Source organism: Mastomys coucha, unplaced genomic scaffold (assembly GCF_008632895.1).
Source record: "Mastomys coucha isolate ucsf_1 unplaced genomic scaffold, UCSF_Mcou_1 pScaffold23, whole genome shotgun sequence".
NCBI lineage: Eukaryota > Metazoa > Chordata > Mammalia > Rodentia > Muridae > Mastomys > Mastomys coucha.
Genome location: NW_022196906.1, coordinates 34,099,830 through 34,108,692, shown reverse-complemented (window position 1 = coordinate 34,108,692; position 8,863 = coordinate 34,099,830). Strand labels below are relative to the sequence as shown.

Sequence of the window (8,863 nt, the reverse complement as noted above, 5' to 3'; positions counted from 1 at the left end):
GGGGTGAAGAGCTTCTTATTCACACATTCATTCAAAAGACATGCAGCATAACTAGCAAGGACACAGATCTGAAAGGATCAAAGATGAGTTAGGGAGGAGCAGCTGCACTGTGAGGACAGGTTGAGGCATGCAACTAACACTGGTCTGAGACCAGAGCACTTAGAGGCAATTCCAATGTGATGACCTTTCTGCATGTGGTGGGGGAATAGTATGCTTCCACTAATGGGTGATAAGACATGACACCCAAGGTAAGGCCATTGAGAATCAAGTATCCTTTGAGGGAACACCAAGGTCACCATCTTACCTACATGCTATGAGGTGGCATGCTTCCCCAGTGAACCGGGCCTATGAGGTGACTTTGGAGGCATTCCCAAAAATGCTAATAAACTTGAGAATATATGCCAGTCCTGAAAGCACAATACATAGGCTATGGCCATAAGCAGGCTATAGCAACAATTTTGGCCATTTTGTGAGTGAAAAGTCACAGCTGAGCTCAGCTGTCTGTCTCAAAAGCACTTGCCCATGTAAGAGGAATTCTGATATGAAAAAAGACACATGAATGCTATCCTCTGATTTGGTAGAAGGTGCAAAGAGCAAGCAAGCAAGCAATCAAGTGAGCAAGCAAGCGAGCAAGCCAGCCAGCCAGCCAGCCAGCCAGCCAGCCAGCCAGCAAGCAAGCAAACAAAAACCTGGTAAGATAAGATGGGGTGTTGCACTGTCATTTCCTGTATTTGGCAGGTGCAAGGAAGACAATACAAATTAGACCCCTGCTAAAAAGCATTCCATTCCATCCCTGACTAAAAAACTGGGATCCCACTGGGAAAATAAGTGAGTGAAGAGGGCAAAAGTAAGTCAGAAGTAAAAGAAGATACCCCTCAGTTCTAACGTCTAATAAAAAAGAGAAAATTCATGAGTCAGCATGAGGCGTTGTGGTGACTAGTGGCCCAATACAGAATAAGTGAATGCTGTATGCATGAAAAGTTTTAACTGAACAGATATTAAAACAAAGAATGAGATGGTCCCTCAGCCTGATTCATAAGGCTATTAGACATGAGTGCAGATGGGCAGTCCAAGTATCAAAGTAGAGACACAGAAACATAAGTATTTATTCCTCCTTGAGACAGAGTACAAATAACCTAAAGCAATATGAGGAAATCTAGTTTCTGAAGTACGGCTCATAAAAGTCATTAGGGATACTTGGTTATCATTCATTGTCTCAGATCTTTCTTCATGATTATCAGAAACTGGAAAACAACAGAGGAAAGGCCAGCATTACTGAAGGAACGAGCTGGGCACTTGATACCCAGCTCACTGGACTAGACAGACTACCCCAGGAAGGTTAGGAGATTGACTTAATAGGGAGCTGGAGACTGGTATGGGCCTGGAAGTCAACCTATGTGAGTGGGCACTCCCAAGAGTCATAAGGTTGTTGAGTGAAAATTCCAATGTTAGGAGTGATTAGCTATGAGCTACTGGCCAAGGAGACCTGAGTTCCCTGCTCACCTTCTACCCCACTTCCCTATAAGCTGTTGACACTGCTGTTAATTTCACATTAGAAACACATGGTAAGACTATTACTGAAGACACTGCATACTTTGACTGTGGAACATGAGAAATCAATCTGAGACTGAGCTGGAAGGTTCCTACCTTCTGGATGGCTTTCATAGTGCCTGAAGGTACTATGCAGTCTACTGTGAGAGAAATGTCACCAACAGTCCTGCTCTATAAATTCTATGTACTATATACTATGAGCACAGCTGTTGTAATAATGGCACAACCATTACATATGCAGCCAATTGCTTTCTGCTTAGATTTAATGATTTTCTACAAGAGGGACTGACATCTATTTTTGTTAAGTAAAAGCAAATATTTGTGGCTACAGAGGTCAGGAAGACCAACGGTTAAGAAACTAAATACTGTTTCTCTTTTAATATATGAATGTGATGTACCTACCTGTCTTTCACACAGTTGTTTATATTCACAGATTTCTGCTGTCATCAGCCTCATTACAGAAGAAAAGGCTGAACCCCCAAGTGGGTGTGGCAGAACTGCAGAGACTGATACAATATGTCAAGCTGCTGAGAATAAGTGACTGTTACTATGACCCCTATACTCAGGTAGGAATGGAAGAAAATATCCAGCCATCTTTTTACTCCATCCAAGGGTCAGGGAACATCTTGGAAGATAAGAGTGGAAAGAACATTAAGAGCCACAAGAGTGAATGTCATGCAGCTATTTCCTCCGAAATAAAACATCCTTCTTTGGAAAGGCAGTGGGATATGGTTCATTAAGCCTCAGAAGCTAAGGACACTTAGGCCCAGAAAGCTCATTGACTTAGGAAGCTCATACACAAGATTCATGAGGCCCCTCTCCTGATACAAATAGGAAGCAACTGGTGGTGAAGGCTCTGGTGGAGCCACCTTGAGACTGAACAGGGAGCTATGGGCACGCAACTATAAGAGCTGTTGTCCATGTTGGGGTGAACTTTTGGTGATATAGATACCTTTGTGCCTATGCGTAATCCTTACGCTGTTATTAATGAAGTCAATGACTTACCAACCTATATGAGTAGAATTTCTTTGATCTGTCATTTATGTCTTGTCTTATAGGGATATTTGGTTACATCTCTCCAGGAAAAGTCACAAAATTTAAGTAACAAATGTAGCCCCATAATCTGCGACTGTGAAAACAATTGCGTACTAGAGCTTACTAGGGCCTTCAAACTGTTCTAGAATTCAAGTTAAAATCAAACAAACAAAAAACCAAACTAAACTCTTGACTGTTCTCTTCCAATGCTGCTGCACCACAAAATTAAAGAATGTAACAATATGGCCCTTCCACTAGCCAAATTCTTGCCCTTATTTCAACTGCTATGTATACTGATGCACACCAATGCTTCCCATGTAATGGCAACATGGCTTTGGAGTCTTGAGCATGTATCTCTACTCTCATAACCACATGGCACAATTTCTCTCTCAGCCTTACCCTTGAAATGTGGTTAACATGCCTATCTCACATGCTTATTTTATGGAGTAAATGATATAATAATTTATATAAATCTCTTGGCATAGAATCTGGCACAGGGTAGATATTCAATATGCCTCATTATTTTCTGCTTCAACCTCATTTAAGTTCTTTTGAGAAATCAAGATTTAAGTAATAAGCACACAGTCCATTTTATTTTTCCAAAATTATGAAAGAAAAATGAGGGAAAGGGTTGGTCTGTTTATTGTCTTACCACAAATGAAGTGTTAAACTCAAACCAAAGAGCAAACAGGCCTTGCTCTGGAGGCACTATAAACTGAATTTAAGTAAGTTGTTGAACACAGAAGGGACAGAACCTTGGTGATAGAGTCTTTAGCTGAAGATGGAATCAGTAAGGTTTCTACTTACCCAAAGCAAAGACCCTTCCCTTTCTGCAGTTGGCAGGATGCATGGAATTCATAGCCTGGGAAAGCTCAACCCGATGGGAGGCAGAGAAAGTGAAAGCAATGCATTTCCTGGCTTTTGGCCTTCAAGCATGTCATGAGCAGTATGCCTTAAAACCATGCTGAAGCTGGTTTTATTTGGAAGTCCTGGGATGGCGTCCAGAACTCTGCATTTCAGGCAAGTGCTCTACCAGTGAGCTTTAGCCCCGCCTAGAGAAATATTTTGTTTTGCCACTTTTTCTCTCATAAAAGTCATATTTGAAAAGCAAGAGAATATTGGCTCAAAGCTTATTATAATAGATTTTAAGAAACAGAATGAGGAATCAAAAAAGAGAAGATAGGAAGAAGAGGAGAGGTCAAATAAGTAGTGGCTGGTACAAGATGGTCAGTGTGGCCAGAGGCTTAGTTAGTTTCGACTCTGAAATCTGAGTGCCTTTATAATCAACATCAAGGTTTAAGGTGGATAAAAAAATGTCACTGACAGTATGGTAAATTGAAAATTAATAAAATGTGTCCTCATACACAGAGATGTGAACAGCAATGATAAAGAGACAGAAGACTCCATCCTAAGCCCTGCTCTACCTTGTAAGATGTGGCATCCTGGATCAGTTTTATCAGCTCATTTTGAAGGAGATGATTTTTCTTTCTAAAGGCAAAGAAGTGGATCATCCTTTGAGAAGCTTTCCAGATTTTAAGATGCTAAGGAGGGGCTTTAAGAGGAACAAAAACAAACACTTTGTTTACTGTTTGACTCACAACGGATCAGTGAGGGGTGATGAAACAGGTTTATTTAAGAACTGAGATAAGCTGTACTTAAATATATATTTTAAGAGACAAAAACTGCGTATTTGGACATTCTGACCATGTTTATTAACCTCCAACATGAAGTGAATCTTCCTACATTTAGTGGGTAGTACCCAGGTTTAGTTACTGACTTAGATAATGTGGGTCAATCTTTAAATACAAATTTAAGACAAAATGCCACAAATTAATCTGGAGCTGAAAAAGGGACATCACACTTGACACCCACCAGGAAGAAAACAGCATTTATTTGACAACCAAAGTTATGCAGATATATTCAAATCCCCACAACAAATACAGTCAACAATAATCTCCCAACAGAGAAAACGATCACTTATTAGGAAAAGGATAAATAACAAGACCCCAGGGGTGGATGAAGGTTACTCAGGACAAGTTATTTACTATGTGTATATAATGAATACATGCTGGCTACCTACTGCTATATGCTAGGTGACCTCCTCCTGGCTTGGTCTGAGGCTCTCTTGCATATATATGATGACAAAGGCTGGCACCTCTGTGGTTTGGCCTAGCAGAATCTAAGAGCACAGAAGACATCCCAGCAGTCACTCCTCAGGGGCAGTTTAGTGTGTTTTCCTTGGTAAGCTGGGTTCCCTAAGCAAGCATGTATTCCTAGCCCCTATCATTCTTCCAGGTAGTTTGTGGGAAAAAAGCTCAATAAATACACGCCCCAACTTGGATATAGAAGCACTGAAATTAGTGGGTGCCAGAGCTCTTTGGTAATAAGTCCTTCATTCGGACAGCTGTAGGAATTTGGTATTAAGCATTCCAAGCTCTTTGGGGAATTTATCAATAAAGTCTACCTTGCTTTATTGTTCAATGGAGACAGACTGCTTTAGTATCAGTGGAGAAAAACTTTGAGGGGATAAGTGCACAGATTTGATTCAGTTCATAAACATACACTGAACCTCAATTTTATATCTCAAAATATTCCAAGTGCCGAGTAGAAAGGGGAAGAAGCTGTGAAGTTAATCAGGAAACAGCAGGGACTTTAGCAATATCAGTAATTTACATGGAAACCTAGAATAAGATCTAACCTATGATCAGAATGGGGAGCTCTTTATCAAGGGAATCAAGAAAATAAAGGGAACTGGATACAAGCCTTTACTCTCAGCATTCAAGAGGTAGAGGCAGGCGGGCCTCTGTGAGTTCTAGGCCAGCCTAGTATTTATCAGTATTTCATCTTAATTTGCCATAAAAGATAACACAGCATTTGGCTTTCTGTCTTAAAAGCATTTAATTTCACAAATAACTTAAACTCGAATGATAAGATCACCCATCAAAGATTAGTCAACGCTACCAGTATTTGCAAGTCTTTGTCCTCAAACCTCTGTAAGGCAGGTGCCATGAGAAAGGTCTGGCCAAAAATAGTGTTTCTCAAAGTTATCAATACAGAACACAGAGCATCACTTCAGTTTTACATGCCTATTCAGGTATGTTAAAGTCGATACCCACTACCTGAACAAAGAAAGTAAATGTGAGGTTTCATACAGAAAAGTACAAGCTTAACCACTGATGTTGACATTCAGGCAAGAAGGACAACAAAACAAAGTCTAGAGCTGTTTTATGCCTGTGTCAAGTGACATAGTCACCTCACCTGTATATTCTGAAATGACAGGAGTCCCACAATAGTGATGCAGAACTTGCAATGGCCTTGGAATGACTGTCTCCTGCACTTATACAGACGGAATAGAATGCAAAGGCTATGTATATAGGAGAAAGGAGGAAAGGCCAGCAGACGGCCTTAGAAGGAAAATGTACCACCTTCCTCCTAACCCTTTTATGTTAGGCAGCAATGGCAGAAAGTGACTCAAGACTGATGGCCCCAAAATATCCCACTGTCACTTGCTTCTCCCAAACAAGCCTCCCACAGCTATCCTGACACCTTTTTGAAATTGTTTTCTGGATTAAGGTCCATGGGGCTGCTTCAAAGAAAAGCTGCAAAGGGAGATGCCTTGTGACTTCTGTGTCACAGGCTTCCCTGGCTTTCACCTGTAGACTGGCCTGTCAGCAAAACCCTGGATGTGGCACTTCGGTCCACGACCAAGACAGTTCAAGATCAGCTAGACCTATATATCTCCCTTTGGGGAATTCAGCACAGAGAACAGACAGTGTTATCCATGTGTAGAATACAAGACAGTCACGACTCTGGGGGAACAAAGTGTGTGAGAGGACCAGGTCGGCCATGGATGGAATATAAACTAGCAAACTTTCGGTCCACTATGGAAAGTCCCGCAGATGGTGAGAGGAGGAGAAGAGGTCCCTGAACTGGTGGTTGTCAGGGCTAGGAAGAGATAAGTTGCAAGGGCAGACAGTAGCCTCTAGCTCTACAAGGAAGTTCTGAGCCTGTCACTAAGCCAAGTGAGAGCCACACGCTAGACAGCTACACAGTCTCCAACCACTGGCAAGGATCACAGGTGATAAGATCGCACGAGAAGGGGGCGGGGTTCGCTAGGAAGGAGGGAAGGCAAAACCTGCAGGGAGGTCCTGGAGCAATGGAAGATGCACAGTGAAAAGTCTGATGAGAAGGGAAGGTGGGTACCAAGGGGCCTAGACTACTCCCCACTGGCTTCTAGGGCACGGGAGCGGTTGGCAGGGACGCAATCGGAGGGGCTCAGTTCAAGTCCGCAGGCCCCAGGAGGGGGCGGAAGGAGGCGGCTGAGCAGAGAAGCTTGGAGTGCCACCCCTATCTCCGGACGTCCCAGCTCCGGCCGCGAGGAGGTGTCATGGCTACAACGCCCAGGCCGCGGGGACCCCGCCGCCACCCCTTCCCTGGAAGGCGCTGTCCACCGGCGCCGGGGGGGCGGGGTCTGCTGCCCCTCCCAACGCTCCCGCCCTTCCCGGCCCTCACTCCCCGCCCGCTGTGGTGCCCGCTCGCCAGCCAGGTCCCCGACACTCACGTCTCTCGCGGCTCCAGCGGCTCCTCCCCTGCCCGGTGCTCCCCCACCCACTCCCGGTCGAAAGAGCCGAGCAGGATCCGAGTCGCGCGGGGCCCAGCGGGTCGGAACACGTGGGGCCTCTGCGCCCGGAACCGGAAGCGACCGCTCGCCCCACCTCCAGGCGGTGCTGAAGCCTGTCTAGGCTGTAGGAGGTTTGGTCCACTCGTTGTGTTTCTGTTGGTTGAAGCCTGGGACTCCTCCAGTGAGACCCATGCCGGACAAGCATTCCCTGGACTACTGCCCTCTATGGCCAGTCCACTTTGCGGCAAATCAATCAACCTTCTAGGCGTGGGATTCAATGTCTACCTCCTACAGGGTTTTGTTTTCATCTTTCGTGTTGGTTTTGGTATCTCCATCTCCACAAGAGAATCCCCTCCTTCCCACGCAGTTTTCCTTTAAGCATGGAAGAATAAAAAAAAGAAAGCTTTGTCTTTGAGTGCTGGCTCCTTCATGCACAGCTGTTGCAGGGCCACCAGAACATCTGCCTGTCAACTCTGTCTGTCTTGAAAAAAAAAAAAAAAACACAAACTGTTGGTCTTAGAACTAAAGACTGGAATGTAGACTGAAGCTCAGTAAGAGAATGATGGTGATCTCTGTTGACCTTTGTGTGCTAGTTTGGTGCCTCTTTGCCACTGTTTTCCCTGATCCATGTTGCTCAGTTTTGTCTTTGTCTCTGACATTTCTATCGTCATTTTTGCCCTGAAAGTCACATGGTGACATGTGCAAGCCTTCTCCTTTCAGCCATTTCTTGAAAACTATTTCAGTTCATGGGACAAGCTGCTAGAGACTGCTTAGCATACTTTGAACTGGAGATGTTAATCGCTTTTGCTAGAGAGGTAATTATGATTCTGCAGAGAATGTTACAGCACCCTTGATGAGGGCTCTGTTGAGGCCCCAATGGGAAAACTGTTTTCCTTTGGTTAAAGGAGTGGAGTCTACCTCTAGCCTGGGTGGAGACCAGGCAATCATGAGAATTAATCTAGTTGTGCCCAGTCAATCACTCGATCACCCTTCCAGAATGCAGGTTCACTTAATACCATGGGAGTTGGTGAAGCTATCCCTTTAATGAGATAATGTACTTTTTCAGAAACCTGATTCTGTTCAGCTCAGGCAGGTCTGTCTGCCCTTCTGAGTCCTGACTCTTCTTCCCCTCCCCCTCTTCCCCCCTCCTCCTCCTTCTCTCCTTCGCTTTTTTTTTTCCTTTTGGTTTTTCTTTTGTTGTTGTTGTTGTTTGTTTGTTTGTTTGTTTCCGAGGCAGGGTTTCTCTGTATAGCCCTGGCTTTCCTGGAACTCACTCTGTAGACCAGGCTGGCCTTGAACTCAGAGATCCACCTGCCTCTGCCTCCCAAGTGCTGGAATTAAAGGCATGCACCACCATTGCCTGGCTCCTTCTTAGTTTTTTAAAAAATCTTTTTCTGAGGACACTGGCCAGAGCCAAAGTATGCTTTTTCTGTTACTTTGAGCCTTTCCATTATTTTCTGAAGTAGCCCTCCCTCCCCTGCACTATGTGGTTTCTTACAAACGACAGGTTTCCTTTCTTCCTCTTGTCCATCTTCCTTCTCTAGGCAGGGGCCGAAATTTAGTTTGCCTGCTCTGGCTTTTTATTTTTTTTAAGTCTAATAAAATTGCCTTTGAGGGTTCTTCTTAGTCCATTTTAAATTCTATTGTTAATGGGGC

General features: G+C 44.0%; 1 protein-coding gene across 2 annotated transcripts in view; it reads right to left on the bottom strand.

Moving 5' to 3' along the window:
- Znf202 (zinc finger protein 202) overlaps nucleotides 1-7,263 on the bottom strand; it is an 18,336-nt gene extending 11,073 nt beyond the window's left edge. For both annotated transcript variants that reach the window (XM_031344298.1, XM_031344300.1), the window contains exon 1: nucleotides 7,148-7,263. The gene's annotated coding sequence lies outside the window, so the exon portion shown is untranslated. The remainder of the gene's footprint in view (nucleotides 1-7,147) is intronic.
- Between the last annotated feature and the right edge of the window lie 1,600 nt (nucleotides 7,264-8,863).